The 6,440-nt window shown below is 34.2% G+C and overlaps 1 pseudogene; it reads left to right on the plus strand.

Annotated features, from left to right (window-relative positions):
- Positions 1 to 4,935: 4,935 nt before the first annotated feature.
- LOC124075504 (olfactory receptor 2G3-like) lies at positions 4,936 to 5,872 on the plus strand (annotated as a pseudogene).
- Positions 5,873 to 6,440: the final 568 nt, after the last annotated feature.

Consider the following 6,440-nt stretch of genomic DNA (forward strand, 5'->3'; position numbering starts at 1 on the left):
CATTAAAAGATACCATCTGCCTCCAGTCAGAATGGCAGCTATTATGAAGACAAACAACAATAATGTTGGCAAGGATGTAGGGGAAAAGGCACACTCATACACTGCTGGTGGGACTGCAAATTGTGAAGCCAATATGGAAAGCAGTAGGAAAGATTCCTTGGAAAACTGGGAATGGAATCACCATTTGACCCAGTTATCCCTCTCCTCAGTATATACCCAAATGTCATAAAAAACAGCATACTTAAGGGACACAGGCACATCAATATTTATAGCAGCACAATTCACAATAGCTAGATTGTGGAACCAAACTAGATGCCCTTCAATAGATGAGTGGATAAAAAAAATGTGGCATATATGCACATTGGAATGTTACTCAGCAATAAAAGATAATAAAATCATGGCATTTGTAGGTAAATGGATGGTGTTGGAGAAGATAATGCCAATTGAAGTTAGCCAAATAAAAAAAAATGGTGAATGTTTTCTCGGTTATAAGGTGACTGACTCATAGTGGGGTAGGGAGGGGGCACATGGGAGGAATAGACAAACTCTATAGATAGGCAGTGGGGTGAGAGGGAAAGGGAGGGGCAGGGGGTTAGCAATAATAGTGAAAAGTGGTGAATATCATTATCCAAAGTACATGTATGAAGACACAGATTGGTGTGAACATACTTTTATACAAACAGAGATATGAAAAATTGTGGTCTTTATGTGTAACAATAATTGTAATGCATTCTGTTGTCATTTATTTTTAAAATAATCAATAAAAATAAACAAACAAAAACATATAAAAAGTGGCCATGATTAAGCATCCCAAGGTTTAATCCCCAGTACTCCTAAAAAAATTAAATCATAAAATGGCAACAGTAACGAAAATAACATAAAATTTGTATGCATAGATTTAATCATTGGGTATATCCCTGGAAATATATAATGAAAAATTCATAAGCTTTGTAATAAAAATACAAATATCTGAAATAACAACATGCCATACATCTAGTATTTCAAATCAGTGAGGAAATATATTATTTAGTGGATCAAATAATGATCCTCCAAAATAATGACAGCATTAGATATCTGACTTTCCATTTTAACAAATATATATTAAAGAATAAAACAGATAAAAATTTTACTTTAAACTAAGAATATCAATGAATAGGGATAAAATTAAGACAAATAATACTTGCATAAATATGCACATAGAGTTGGTATTTGAAAAGTTTTCTTGATGCAGATAACACATGTTCCCTTATTAAATATACAGTAAAATATGCATATACTTAATTATAAGAAATATTTTATGTGAATAATTTATAATGTACAGTGAAATTATACGCAAATCTAGTGACTCTAAATGTGGGATTTATTTAAATAATTTGGTATACCCTTATAATGGAATTTATTGAGGCAATGATCTTATGGTTAATATTTTCTGATGCTGAAAAACTATTTATACTTGTTAGTGAAAGTAACTGGCCTACAAATGAGATACGGCTCATTTACCCAATTATGTAGTTAACTTCCAATAGCAATGACACAGACTTCATCCACAGCACCCATAGCAGCACCCATAGCAATGAACTAAAGAACAGGTATGGGTAAGAGGTCTGAATATGGGTAAGAGAATTTTCCCATGATATTGCCTGTCAGGAAAAACAACAACAACAAAAATGTTCTGTCAAGAAATCCCTTCCTTTATGTGTCTCTCTTGAGAGAGCAAAGTTCTGAACGCTAATTAACTCCATGATAATTAGAAATTAAAAAATATAGATCCCGATGGTGTTTAGAGAATCCGTATCCTGTGTATTTTTCACTTATTCTAATCTATGTTTCTCCAGAGAAAATTACTTTAGCCATATTTACTTTCACCTGGGTGTAGGGCAGTGATATTCACTCCAGGAGAAAATCCCTATTATGCTAAAATCATATCGCCACCAATATTCTCTACATGCCAATAAGTGTGAAAGAGAAAGAGAGAGACAATCTACAGGATGTAAGTAATCCTCTAAATGTCCTGCATCACCATGTCTTTCCCACTCTTAGCTGTCTCCAATCACACTAGTCAGCACCAACCCAGTTAGCTACTTTCCTGATTGAGTCACTGTGTCTCTCCCTCTGCATATTCATTAAAAATAAATGTGTTCATACAATAAGAACAATCAGAAAAAAGGTGGGAAGAATAAATTTCTTGATATTTTTGCCAAAAGAAAAAGGATTTTTCTGTAGACAATAATTTTCCAAATAGTACTTCAGTCTTTGTTCATATATAAGATTTGAAAAGATAGGTTTTTATAATTCTATTTTGGTTTACACACACACACATTTCTGACCACTCTCCTTTCTAGGTCCTGTTCAGTGACTCCCTTCAAGCCACAAATCAGACTTGAACTGTGGAGAATGCAAATTCCTACACATCCCATTTCAGAGGTATGAGCAGGTTCTCGGGAGATTGGATAAAATAGTTATTCTTCAACCTAATCACCTAATCAGAATAAAAGGACAGAGTAATTGATGGGTACAAGTGGAAAGCTGTTTTTGAAAAATTACTTATAATCCCAATGTTTTAACAATTTTCAGTATTGTAATAGTAAAACGTGAGAGGCATAATTAGATTATTCCTACATATTTAAGATTCTTGTAGACACATAAGCACATACAAAAATGTTATTTCCCTATATAAAATTAAAATTAAATTGCTGTTTTGTGGCTACATGAACCAAACATCATGTATATTATGAATATATTCAATTTATATTTATCAATAGTACTTCGGTATAGCTTTAAAACCAGATTTACTGTAAATAATGTGGGATATGTATTGCACAAAAAAATGTTCTTAATATTATAAAATCAGGTTGTAAATTCAATTGGTTTTAACATCACTTTTGAATTCTTCTATTAATTTCAACAAATGTGTTAAATACTTGATTCTGCATTTAAAATCTTAAAAACGAAACAAACTAAAAATTTATCTCTGAAGTTGCTTCTAAATATCCTATCAAATTATGTGATTTTAAAATACTAGAAAGTTGCTAATGCCTGGATTTATCGTTATGAATAAACTCATATTTAAGAGAACATTACATTCTAAAAGAGTTCAAATTTAAGATGTTTCTAAAGTTTTTAAAAATATGTACATTGTGTTATTTTCTTAAGGCAATAGAAATAACTTATGCTTCTATTAGAGCTAAGCATTTGTTTAAACTACTGAATTAGTTACTTTAGTAACTAAAACTAAAAACATACCAGTATGAGACAAATTATCATTTTATGTTAAGTAGCATTAGGAATATGCAGAATGGTGAGATTCTATATAGCATATCATTCAGTCTTTCTGAGTAGAATTCTTTACTAGCTATGCATATCTAAACATTTAGGTCCAGAAATTAAAGCATTAAGACATTCCAGACACAATTTTACTGTTTGAATATAAACACATCTGAATAAAAAAAAATCCTTCATTATTCCTAAAAGTAAATGATTCAAGAAAATGCTACCATGAGAGCAGAAAATTTGGGAGCACAAAGGATAACATCATAAAAAATAGTAAGTGAAGAGGCATGGAGGATTGCATTATGATTCAATCTCCTTTTATTTATTAAGCAGAGCAATATAAAGTGAGTTGAACAAGATATGATTTGCTTTCTCATGATTTTTTTTAAATGCCAGCACCTTGTATTTAAAGGAATTGGTTACACTTTCCCCTTATTTTTATCAAAAACATCTCATGGTTATCTGTCTCCAACAAATGAGTGCACATCTGAGATTTTGTACCTGTGTTTTTTCATATGTATATAGGACCTATTTTTTTTTATCACATTTAAGAGGTAAAAGATTTTTTGTAAGGACTCCTAAGTATGTTATTAGAGAAAAAGTAGCTTTATTTAGTTTCCTTCTATATTGACACCCGAGTCTAACCCCTTATCACTCAGATCAGATAATTAAATGTAAGAAACATCATCATCATTCACCTTGTCTGTGAGACAAAAAAAGACACAAAATACATTCCGGTTATTTTCCTGACCAAATTCTTCACTGTTATCCATTATTTTTCTGTATTGCAATTTCTATTACTATGAATAACGATTACTAACAATCCATTCAATGATAGCTTAAAATTAGTCTCAGCATGCACCTGTTACTCCCCTCCCACTAAAATAGCCACTGTTATAGTTTGGATATAAAGAGTTTTCCAAAAGCTCCTGTGGTAATGCAGGAACATTTAGAAGTGAAATGATTAGATTATTAGAAATGTAGCCTAATCTATTTTATGAATGAATCACTGAAAAGTTCCACTGTACTGGGTGGTAACTGTAGGTATGAGGGGTATGGCTGGAGGTGGGTCACTGTTGATGTGCCCTTGAGGATTATATCTTGTCCCCCTGGCTCCTCTCTCTCTCTCTCTCTCTCTCTCTCTCTCTCTCTCTCTCTCTCCCCATCCCAGACACCATGAAGTAGCAAGTTTCCTCCATCATGCCCTTCTTCCATGATGTTCCACCTCACCTCAAGCCTAGAACCATGGAGTTGGCTGACTGTGGACTGAATTTCTGAAACCATAAGCTCAAAATAAACTTTTCCTCCTCTAAGTTGTTATCAGGTTTGAGTGGTATGTTAGTCAGATTTTTGTCACTGCAACCATATGGAAGCTTTTCTTAAGTAGATTGTCAATAATAACTTTTGACAATTAGGGGAAATTGACAGTTCATGAAAAAAAGAGGAGGTGTCAAATAGTTAATGTGACCAAAAAATGACACAAAAATGCCTTTGCATTAAAAGACATTCCCAAATGTCTTTTAATAATTATATCTTTTCTTCTTTGTGTAATTTCACTGGTTAAAAAACTTACCTAAGATTTTACTTCACATATTTTAGGTAAATACTAATAATGATACTTCTTTGGATTGAACTTCTATTTTTCTCTTTTACCTTTGAAGACTGATGGAAGAAAACAATGAAACCCATGAGGAAGGTTTTAATTTGCTTGGATTCTCAGACCAACCCCAGTTGGAAATCATCCTTTTCGTGGTAGTTTTACTATCCTATCTTCTGGCCCTTGTGGGTAACACAGCCATCATCATGGTCTCCAGCCTGGATTCCAAACTCCACACTCCTATGTACTTCTTCCTCACTAATCTCTCCTTTCTTGACCTTGCCTTCACTAACAGCATCGTGCCCCAGCTGTTGTGGAACCTGAGGGGACCAGCCAAGACCATCACATCCACTGGCTGTGTCCTACAACTCTATGTGTCCCTCTCCTTAGGTTCCACTGAGTGTGTTCTCCTTACTATCATGGCATTTGACTGCTATGTGGCTGTCTGCAGACCTCTCAACTACATGACTGTTATGCACCCATCATTCTGCAAGGCCCTGGCAGGAATAGCCTGGCTAAGTGGAGTGGGAAACACTCTCATCAAAAGCACCATCACCCTGTGGCTTCCTTGATGTTGGCACCATCACCTTCACCACTTCTTGTGTGAAGTGCCTGCCATGATCAAGTTGGCATGTGTTGATATCCATGCAAACCAAGTCCACTCTTTTGTGGCTACATTAGTTCTCCTCCTCCTTCCCATGGCATTGATATCTGTTTCCTATGGATTCATCCTGCATGCTGTGATTAAAAATTAAGTCATCCCAAGCTTGGCGCAAGGCTCTAGGGACCTGTGGCTCTCATCTACTAGTGGTGTTCCTTTATTTTGAGACCAGCTCAGTCATATACATCCAGCCACAGAGATCCTTTGGCCACAGCCAGGGCATGTTACTCACACTCTTTTATGCTGTTGTGACTCCCACTCTCAACCCCCTCATATACACCTTGAGGAACAAGGATGTGAAAGGAGCCCTGAGGAGACTACTGAGGCGAGAACAACATTTCTAATGGAAAAATCAAAGGGCAGCGACTTTCTGTGCTGGAAACTTATTAAAGAGTTACCATATTAAATAACTTCTCCCTAACGTGCAGTTCATGTGTGACTGACTGCCTCTCTAGCTGCATTTTTGTACAGTGTGGACCACATTGTCTCAAAAAAGAACATTTAGATTCAACTTCTGTAGCACATGGAACATTGTATGTGTTACAAATATTTTCACAAACTCCCTTATTAAATGGATTTTATGTGAATACATTTCATATAAATGAAATGTTACACATATAGTAAGAATGGAAAATTTTGTAGATTTTCACTGCACATATATACATATATGCCTGCAAACATAATTAGAGAATTAAAATATTATTTATTAATTGAAAAGTTGAAAAGTATATATTAGCATGAAGAAATTATTGTAGTATTTCCTTTGTAGAACAATTCTACAATAAATAAATAATTACTAAATAATTTAATAAATGCTAAATATTCACATAACCTAGTTTCAGCTTGATCCAGGCTCTTGGCAAAATCTTGCATTCAATTCTATGTAACAGTCTCATACCTTCCCAGTGTCTT

This window comes from Marmota monax, unplaced genomic scaffold (genome assembly GCF_021218885.2).
Source record: "Marmota monax isolate L192 unplaced genomic scaffold, Marmota_monax_Labrador192_F-V1.1 WCK01_AAM20220418_F8-fsc02307, whole genome shotgun sequence".
Taxonomy (NCBI): domain Eukaryota; kingdom Metazoa; phylum Chordata; class Mammalia; order Rodentia; family Sciuridae; genus Marmota; species Marmota monax.